General features: G+C 50.8%; 1 protein-coding gene across 10 annotated transcripts in view; it reads left to right on the top strand.

Moving 5' to 3' along the window:
* Window positions 1-1,439: 1,439 nt before the first annotated feature.
* TRERF1 (transcriptional regulating factor 1) overlaps window positions 1,440-10,141 on the top strand; it is a 235,432-nt gene continuing 226,730 nt past the window's right edge. For 5 of the 10 annotated variants that reach the window (XM_074397807.1, XM_074397806.1, XM_074397805.1 and 2 more), the window contains exons 1-2: window positions 1,556-1,756; window positions 2,178-2,262. The gene's annotated coding sequence lies outside the window, so the exon portion shown is untranslated. Of the gene's footprint in view, window positions 1,757-2,177; window positions 2,263-10,141 lie in introns of all 10 variants that reach the window. The other 5 variants (XM_074397804.1, XM_074397802.1, XM_039467377.2 and 2 more) reach the window with 4 other exon arrangements.

The raw sequence follows: 10,141 nt of genomic DNA, 5'->3' as shown, positions 1-10,141 counted from the left end.
GGCCATCCTGTTGTCGACCCCCGCCTCCGCCCCCGCCCCCGCCCGGGCCCGCGCCCGCGCCCGCGCCGCCGAGGTTTGAACCTTTGGCTCGCCTTTCAGCCCGCGCCCTGCCCCCTGCTCGCAGCTGCTCTCGGTTTGGGTGCAGCGGTTTCCCCCGCAGAGGAGGAGGAGGAGACAGCGCTAGGGAGCGACTCTGGGCTCGGGTTTCCGCACCAGAGCTGAGCAGCCCAGGGCGGCCCCCGGCGGCCGTCCCTCCTCCCCGGCAACACGTTCCACAGTCATGGCGCGCGAGGAGGGGCGAGCGCGCGCCGCGGCAGCACCCGCGCCCCCTCTTCTCCCCTCCCCTCCGCCGCCCGGCCCCTCTCCTAGGCAACCTCCCTCCCCGGCGTGCAGCGCCCGCCGCGGCGATGGAGACCCCTCCCCAGAGAGCTGCCCTTCCAGCGCGGTCTACTGCACCCCTTCCCCGCCCCCATCGGGGCGGAGGGATGGAGCCGCGCGCTTCGCGAACTCCAGCCCCTTCCCCGGAGCCCCAGCCCTCTCCCAGCCCCACCGAGGCCAGGGTGCGGTGGGGGTAGGCGCGGACCTTCTCCTCGCAGCCCGCCTCGACCTCGGCATCTTTGCAGACCCTTAGAAAAATAAAGCAAGCCCCTCTCAAACCCCAGTGGTTAGCCCGCAAAGCGCGTTACAATAACCGGGACGGCTGTGCAGGAAGCAATCCTGCACTGGTCCGGGTTTAAGGCGGCAGCTTCCCGGCCACGCTGCCTTCTCCTCGGCCTCGATTTTCCGGCCAAGCCGGAGAGTCCGCTGCACCTCGGGGCTGACAGGTCCCGCTGGCGCAGGGCCGCAACTGGGCCCGTGTCCCCTGTCCCATGCTGGTCCGGAGACCCGCCAGCCTACAAAAGGTGCAACCTCATGCACACCCAAGCGCACAAATAGAGTCGGCAGCGCACCGCCGCGAAGCCTGTGAACAATGCGCCGGGCGGCCGGAGCCCGCCGGAGCGCTGCGCCCCGGGGGACAGGGGACGCGGGCGGGGGCCGCGGCGGAGGACCAGCCGGCCGCGGCGCTGGACACCTTACTTCCTGCTTCCCCGCCCGCGGCCAGACCCAGCTCTGCGGAGGGATATCTCTCCCCTCCTCGGTCCCTCTCCCTCCCTTCCCCCGCCCTCCCCCCCCTTTTTGCTCCTGCTCCCCCCCACCCCACCCCGCCTTTCTCCTTTTGCAAGAAAATAATTTGACAGTCGATTTGCTGACAGGGGAGGAATTTGCATCCTGGATTTAAAAAAAAAAAAAAGGCCGAGAGGAGCTTGGGAACGGTTGCTAGGGGTGGGTAATGGGTGAAAAAAGGGGGGTACCAAGCAGCGGATAAGGAGGGTTAAGGGAGGGGGCGAGGATGGGGAGCAATGCAAAAGGTAAGGCCAGGTTGCCGCGGCTCGGCCCCGAGTGGGCTGCGGCCGGGGGAGGGGCGAGAGATACATATGTATTTCTGTCTCCCCAGCACACCCCCTTCCCTCTAAGCGATGGCTGAGAGGCGGTGCATGCAGATGGGGAGTAAGTTTCCTGAAGGGGAGGGTGGATGCACGCTCGCAGCCCGGCGCTGCAAATTTCCACCGGGGAGGGAGAGCGGCTGGATGCGGAGAGTTTGGAGTTGCTTGCGGCGGAGGGCAGGAAGGGGAGCAGGGCTGGGAAAGGGGGCTGGCGGGCGCTATATCTGGGAGTAAGTTTCCAGCATCGGGAGAGCCTGCACGCTTGCTCACTAGTAAGTTTCTGGCCGGGGAGGGCGCTTGGGGAGGAGGAGAGGGAGGGGTGCATGTATATAGAAGGGGGGAGGGGGGAGCAGATTTCCTGCGGGGAGGCTGAATGCATATGGAGAGTAGATTTCCTGACGGGAGGGTGGAGGCGTAGACGGACGGAGTAAGTTTCTTGCTGGGGTGGTGGAGGAGGTGGTAGGTTGGCGCTTTGGAAACCCAAAGCTTCCTACCCCGGGCTGGGGAGCACACTGTTATTGGGGGGGTGGGGGTGGGCAGGGGCCAGGTTCCCTGCTGGGGAGAGGGGCTTGCATCTGGGGAGTATGTTTCCTGGCGGAGCGATATTTGTTTACAGGCTGAGGGCAGTACTGTAAGTGAGTAGCGCTGCGAGAAGGCGGCTGACATAAATTAATATTGAAATTACTCCATCAGCTCTGCTCGCCCCCCATCCCAAACCCCAAGCGGAGACTGGTCTTTTCGTCGGATTGTCCATGCACTTGTTGCAGAAACAGCCAAGGTAGGCAAGACGCTTATTAAGTTTCATTTAAAAAAAATTAGTTTGGGGATGCTCCTCGAGAAGACGGGGGTGGGGCGGAGTGGGGAGGGAAGAGTGGGGCGGGGGACAGAGAAGGAGAAGTCTCCCCCCCTTTACTTTCACTATGCAAGCAGGCCTTCTCCCTGCTTCCCTTCTTCCCTCTCCCCTCTCTGGGCTGCACAGCATCCCAGCAAAGGGGGAGGGGTGAGGTGGGCGCTATAATTGGCAACCCTGGCTTAAGGGGTAGTGATGGTGGGCTTTCATCTGAGGCTGTGATGTTATAAAGGCTTCATTCTCCAGCTAAGAAACCGCAGGACTCTGCCTTTTGGGGTTTTTGACATGATGCATATGTGTATGTATGCGCGCTAGCGGGCTCTGTGGGGGCTGGGTATTCCCCAGAAGTTAGTGTGACCACCCAGATGGGAGAAACGTGTAAGGGGGTAAACTGTTCCTTCACTCCCCAACTTCAGTTTGGGAGACTGGGAAGTTACTGCCGGTGGTATGAAGAAACATTAAAAACCAAACCAAACCACCCATTCACTGGTGGAGGCCGAGAGCACCTGGCAGGCAGCCTCTGGCCAGCACTGGACTGGAGCATGTGCGCTTGCCATCCTTAGGTTACAAGAAAACGCTTTCTGGTTCCTCCGTGTGCCTTCCACCGGCCTGTTAGAGCAGCTTTGTGGAAACTCTTCTCCAGACTAGACGCAGCTTTGGCAAGTGTCCGTGCTGAAGCGGGTGGCTTCAAGTCAGCGTGGCCTGGGCTGTCTTGTGAAGTGCATGGAAGTCGTGCTTAGGAATGACCGCCCCGGGAGTGGCTAAAGAGTTCATTAAAAAATGTCTCCTGAAAACCGTCCAGGTGCACTTTTCAGCAGGTCGTGGAGGAGAGCTTTAAGAAGGGGAGTTTTAAGCTGTCCCAGTTAGCACCCACCTTCTGCATCATTGCCTTTTTAAGAAAGGAGTTTGGCGATAGGAAGTGTGTTGATGCCCACTGACTGGAGAGGATAACAGCAGGAGTCCTCAGCGCTTATCTAGTTAACCAGCAGCCTTTGCCTCTCCTTGTCTCTGTTTTCTCGGTCCTCAGCCTACTGATTTCTGCAGAAGAGTTGTAGGTCTTGGCTGTCAGCTACCTTGAGCTTTAACTTTGCTAGGATAATTTTAGCATCTCGGGTCCAACCCAGAGACGTTTAGTAGGGTTAGGGAGTAGCCACTAGGCAGTGGGGTTAACCAAGGTTGGTTAAGCTTTCTGCGATTCTGTAGACAGGCTCTGCTTTAGCAGGGGAGAAAAATGGGTTTTAAAAAACTCTCTGCACGTTGCTGATGGATAGTGCTGCTTTCCCCCCCCCCCCAACTGTCGTCAGATTTCCAGATTGAGGGTTGATATTTGAGAGTTGAGTTAGTTGGGAATTAAATGTTATTGCTGCTTATCAAATGTTCCTAACAAGGCATTAGTTAAACAAATTAGCTATTATTTTTACCCTACGAAAATCTGAGTCTGCTTGTTGTATTTGCTGGGAGGGTAAACAAAATCTTTATGTATGTTCATTCCAGGGTGGAATTATTTACATGCCTAGCCTCAGAGCCAAGAGCAGTCATTCAGGTTTTTTTCCTTATATTTATGAGATTTATTTTATTGTCTTGCTTTGGCCATTAATCAAGTCAGAGTAGGTTTTTTTTTTTTCTCTTCTACCGAGAATGTTCTTGTAGTAATAAAGGTTTGAAGGCCCATGAATCATAATTCATTCTTTTTAAAATATTGTGGTGATTGTCAGGATCTGATTTATAGGAATTGATACCCCGAGTGACACACCTCTTTGGGCTCCGCCCTTTTAGGCATGTCCATTTTCGTCAACGGATTGTTTAGAAACCAGCTTGACATCCCAAAAAGAGCATTTCCCTTCTGCTGTATGAGTAGATTAATTTTGCAGGTTCCATAGTAAACATGGGTCTTTTCACAGCTTGGTAAGCAGGCTTCCACATAGCAGGCATGTGTTTTTATCACATAGCATTTATGTGAGCTTGCTGTGAAAACAGTTGTTCTATGAACTGTGCGGAAAGTACTCAGTTTTGCCTCCTTTAACTAGCTTGGGCCTGTGGGTTTTGTTGAGTTAGGAACTTAAAGTGTAAAAGAGGAGACAGACTGTAGTGTTCTTTACTGCTTATATAATAAAATGTGTGGTCACAAAAAACAAACCTTGTTTATAATTTTCTTTTTCCCCTTCTTTAATGGGTGGGTTGGTCATAATAACCAATCACGTTAGATTTCCATGCAGTTGATTAGCCAGGAAGTGTTAAAATTGCCTTGTGTTCAATAGTTGGCTTAAGTTTACAGTATTTGTAAAGTGACAAAGAACTTAAAGCTGGTTTTATGCTTAAGGCTGGGGAAAACATCACTGGAAAGAAAGGTGGGGAAGGTACCAATTCCTAGCCATTTCTGGGCTTTGGATTTTTTTTTATCTTAAGAGTGTGTGGTTTGATCCATGAGGTCCCTTCCAGCTCTGAAATTCTATGTCTTGTGAGGTCTCCAGAGGTCTTGACACTCTCTTCCTGAGCCAACGGCCAGTTGCTTCACGGACTTGGGTGAGCTAATGAACTTCTGTTTTTGTCTTCTCATGGAGAAAGTGGATTTGATCCTTGGTTTTCCAGAAAGGACTCTTGAGTGGCCTGGTGATCTTGACCATCAAACACATGGAAATACTTATGAATAAAAGTCTGCCAGTGTCTTGGACAAAAAAGTCCCAATTCTATGTGCTAATAGAGAGTAGAGCACGTACATATCCTAGGCGCCAAAGATAATTTTTGTTCATCTTAGAAGTGTCTTCTCCAGCCAGCTGGTTAACTTGTTTAGTGCTTGGTCAAGTCTAAGGTTAATTGAGCTCTTATTCCCATGCAGCAGGAGGAGGTAGCTTTGGGGAGAAGTGGGAGGCCAGAAAGCCCAGTTTGGCTTTGCCCACTTTCTGTGGGTAATTGGGATTTGGCTGAATATTTGTGATAAGCTTCATGATAATGATATTGTGTCATTTTTATCACCAGAATTCTCTATATTTCACTATGGGCATTTTTGGGAGAAGCTCTTGATATCTTTATTGACTTTGGACATTGACATGAAAAGTAAGGATCTTGGGCCGGGCGCGGTGGCTCACATCTGTAATCCTAGCACTTTGGGAGGCCAAGGCAGGCAGATCACCTGAGGTCAGGAGTTCAAGACCAGCCTAGCCAACATGGTGAAACCCCATCTCTACAAAAATATAAAAAATAGCCAGGCATGATGGTGGGTGCCTGTAATCCCAGCTACTTGGCAGGCTGAGGCATGAGAATGGCTTGAACACAGGAGGCAGAGGTTACAGTGAGCCGAGATCACGCCATTGCACTCCAGCCTGGGCGACACAGCGAGTCTCCGTCTCAAAAATACAAAAACAAAAACAACAACAACAAAAGAAAAGTGAGGATCTAGGCAAGTGGCTCATACCTCAGGCAGTGTAAGTGGGTGTTCATGGTCCTTCCCTAAAGGCAGCTGGAATTCAGCTCATTTTATTTCTTACCTCTCTGTGTGACTGAGGGAGGAGGGAGGACTAGAATCATCTGGGATCTTGTGGATTAATGATATTTCTGAATTTGCATGTTGGAGGGAAACAAACAGAATAGGAGAACTGACATATAGCTGATTCCTTTTGTGGAAAGAGGAAGACAAGAACAGCTGCATTCCAGTTTCTGGCGTGCATTGCCACAAGGATGCTGTGGGCATTTTTAAGGAATAGTATAGTCTCAGTAACATGAGTTTGACCCCAGGGCTCTCTTAGTAAATCTTTTCTTCTGCGCTAAAGAAAACACAGCAAAAAGCCTCTGTGATATTTTCGAAGAATTTTAAGTTCTTAGAATCACTGCTTGTAGTAATTTGGGTTTACTGAAGAAACAGATGATTCTTGGTTTTTCCTCATGGAAGACAATGAGCTGGCATGGGGTGACATATGCTGAGCTGTTGGGGTGTTGGCTTAGCAACATAAACATTTCTTTTTAAATGTTTGGTAGAGCAGGAAGGGGACAAAGAACCCATGTGCTTAAATAACAGTGATAACTCTGGGCTCAAAGAACGAGGATTTTTTTTTTTGAGTCAGAGTCTCACTCTGTCACCCAGCTGGAGTGCAGTGGCTGGATCTCAGCTCACTGCAGCCTCTGCCTCCCAGGTTCAAGTGATCCTCCTGCCACAGCCTCCCAAGTAGTTGGGATTACAGGCATGCACCACCATGCCTAGCTATTTTTTTTTTTTGCTTTTTTTTTTTTTTTTTTTTAATTTTATTTTGGTAGAGACAGGGTTTCATCATTTTGACCAGGCTGGTCTTGAACTCCTAGCCTCAAGTGATCCACTTGCCTTGACCTCCCATGAGCCACAGCACTTGGCTGCAGAACAAGGGTTTTTTAATGCTATCAGCAGCCCTGGTTTCTTTCATACATGCGGCAGCTTCTTATTGAGCACTTACTATATGTCAGGCGCTGTGTTAAAGCTCCAGAAATACACTGATAATTAAAAGAGAAATAATCATCTCCCTCTACCCATACCCCTACCCTTACCACTACACTTACAGTTTGCAGGCAGACATGTAAAGAAATATAACTTTCCAATTGTGATCAGTACTCAGTGACTTGGATGGATTTCATTAGAGTAGCCCGGAAAGGCCTCTCTGAAGTTTGGGGGTTGGGGGAGACAGCACATGAAGCAGAGCAGAGCCTGTGCAGAAGGACTTTGGTTTTGGGGAGAACTCGAAGAGGCACAGATGTTCAAGGCAGCATGAGATGATTGTGTGGGACTCTCTGGGCATTGAAAAGGTTTGCATTTTGTTTGGAGTGTAGTGGGAAGCCATTGAAAGTTTGGCATGGGGCCAAGCATGGTGGCTCAGGCCTGTAATCCCAGCACTTTGGGAGGCCGAGGTGGGCAGATCTCCTGAGGTCCAGAGTTCAAGACCAGCCTGGCCAACATGGTGAAACCCTGTCTCTACTAAAAATACAAAAATTAGCCAGTGTGGTGGCGGGCACCTGTAATCCCAGCTGGTCAGGGGGATGAGGCAGGAGAATCACTTGAGCCCGGGAGGTGGAGGTTGCAGTGAGTGGAGATGGTGCCACTGCACTCCAGGCTGGGTGACAGAGTGAGACTTTCTCTCAAAAATAAAAACAAAAAGCAAACAAGAAAAGAAAGTTTGGAATGGGAAGTGACAGCCCCTAACTCATGTCTAAAGGGGATTGCACTGGTGGAGGAGAGAGCAGAGAAAGGCAGGTTTGGAATTGGGGAGCACAGTGAAGAGGCAGTTGGGGCAGGTGGAGGAGGCGAAGGAGGTGCGTGGAGAGGAGTGGGTGGCTGTGAGATGCTCATTAGCAGTGGAATGGGCAGGGCTGCGGTGCAGTAGTGAGGAGGACCTATAACTCCGAGGTTTTTGGCTTGTGCACTTGAGTAGATGGCTGTTTGCTGAGATGGAAAAAGACTGGGAGAGGGAGGTGGGCAGTATCAAGATATTGTAGTTGGGGCACCACTAAGTTTGAGGTGCCTGTTAGACTCAAAGTAAAGATGTCAAGTAGGATAATCTGACCTACCATCTGGCATGAGATAAAAATGTGGGAGCCATCACCATAGAGAGAACATTTAAATGCAGGAGAGTGGACAAAATGCCCTAAGGAGCCTGTAGAGAGACAAGGACCGGCAGTGTGAAGGGGGTCTGTGCCGTGTGTGTGTGTGTGTGTGTGTGTGTGTGTGTGTGTGTGTAGTGTTTCATGAGACTGATAAGGCCAGAAAAATCACCACTAAATTTGTTTCATTTGTTTGTTTGTTTGTCTTTGAGATGGAGTCTCGCTCTGTTGTCCAGGCTGGAGTGCAGTGGTATGATCTCAGCTTACTGCAGCCTCCCGGGTTCAAGCGATTCTCTTGCCTCAGCCTCCCAAGTAGCTAGGACTGCAGGCATGTGTCACCAAGCCTGGCTAGTTTTTATATTTTTAGTAGAGACAGGGTTTCACCATGTTAGCCAGGCTGGTCTCAAACTCCTGACCTCAAGTGAACCACCCACCTTGGCCTCCCAAAGTGCTGGATTACAAACGTGAGCCACTGTGCCGGGCCCTGGATTTGGCAAAATGGAATCTATCTGTGACTTACGAAGAACAGTTTCAGTGGAATGAAGGATGAGATGGGACCACAATTAGAGAAGGTTGGGAGGGCATTGTGAGGGAGGAGCTGTGGACGACATATGTATTCAACTCTTTGGCAAAATTTGGCAATGAAAGGCGAGGAGCAGAGAAATGGAGTGGGAGCTGGAAGGACGTGCACAAGGAAAAGATGTATTTTGGAAGGGGTGGTAATGTGTGCACTGATGGGAAAGATCAGTGGAGAGGGAGTGATTGATCAAGAGAAACAAGTTGGGTCAGTTGAGCAAAAAGCCGGTGAGAAAGTCTGAGGGGAAGATCTGGCCTTTGCAAGGGGGTGGGGGATACTTCGGGGACTTGCTCCATCATGACAGGGGAGAAAAACTGATAAGGGGGCAGGTGCTAAGGAGTGGGCAGGCAGGGGGCTCTGTGGAGGGCCCAGATGCTCTGCCCCCTTCCTCCCGGTTGAGGCTAAGGAGTGGGCAGGCAGGGGGCTCTGTGGAGGGTCCAGATGCTCTGCCCGCCCCCCCCCCCCCAGTTGAGGCTAAGGAGTAGGCAGGCAGGGGGCTCTGTGGAGGCCCAGATGCTCTGTCCCCCCAGGCTGAGGCTGCCCTGTCCCTGGGAAGGAGTTTGGGCTTAGGACTTGACATCAGCCAGAGACTCAAGGGTTAAGACTGCATCAGAAATGGTACTGCATTTTTCTGAACATTTGACTGCGTTACTGAGCGGCATAGAGGAAAGAGTGAATTCTTTAGCTTGGAGAAAAGAGTCTTCAGTTCAAGTAATTTGGGCCTCACATTAAATTTATTTGAAAACTATGATTGGAAAAAGACTTCTGTGATTTTTCAGCCCTGTTCAGAGTTGGTGGGTACTGAGCAAGAAGCTCAAAAGAAAAGAAAACAAAACAAACGAAAAACAAAGGCAAAGGGCTGCCCCTTGTTTAGGCTGTCTTTCACAGAAAATGTCCCAGGGACTGCCAGCCTCGGTGGCTCCCAGCCGTGGGTTCTGCATGGGAGGTGGGTGGAGGAGGAGAGAGTCGGATCTGGGTGGAGGTCCAGCTCTACACCAAGGCTCTGGACTAGTCGGCCTCTGACCTGTCTCTGCATCTGAAAAGAGGACTGGTACCGTCTTCACCTCTCCTCTTCAGGTTGTGAGGGGGATTCGGATCGTGTATGGAAAGTGCTATGTCAACTTGAAGAGGTATACAGCACAGGCAGCTGCGAGGCGACCTGAGCTTCAGCCAGGTCTCCTTTTCAGATATAAAATCTGACAGCCAGTGAAACATTTCCCTTGTCCACTCCCACTGTTGTTCCCTACGTGTAGCTGCCTTCTATGTGGGGTTTGCAAGTTCTCTGTGATCCCTTTAGCGAAACTGCTCTTCCTGCTGGTCTCAGAAATGCTGGCTATGCGGTGCCAGTCAATACAGGTTCAAATTCTGATTCCATATTCAGAATCTGGGACCTGCCCACCCAAAGGGCCACGTAAAGTTGGTTTGCTCCCCAAAGAACCCTGTGAACTGGGTACAGGGGAATCTTGAATCTACCCCAAGAAACCTGACTGAGGTTCTATCGTCTTAGCTGTCTTCATTTTCGTTCAGTGTTTATTTTGCAAATAAGGATTGTGCTATAAAGCTGAATCTACCTAAACGCCCTTAGTCTTACTATGTATGCTAGAAAATCAATTCTAATTTGAAAAAGATATCCAGTGCTTTTCACTAATTGGGCCCCTGGCCTCTGCCTAA

The sequence above is a fragment of the Saimiri boliviensis genome, chromosome 4, assembly GCF_048565385.1.
Source record: "Saimiri boliviensis isolate mSaiBol1 chromosome 4, mSaiBol1.pri, whole genome shotgun sequence".
Taxonomy (NCBI): domain Eukaryota; kingdom Metazoa; phylum Chordata; class Mammalia; order Primates; family Cebidae; genus Saimiri; species Saimiri boliviensis.
The sequence above is the reverse complement of the archived record's forward strand: the minus strand, read 5'-3'. Positions and strand labels throughout refer to the sequence as shown.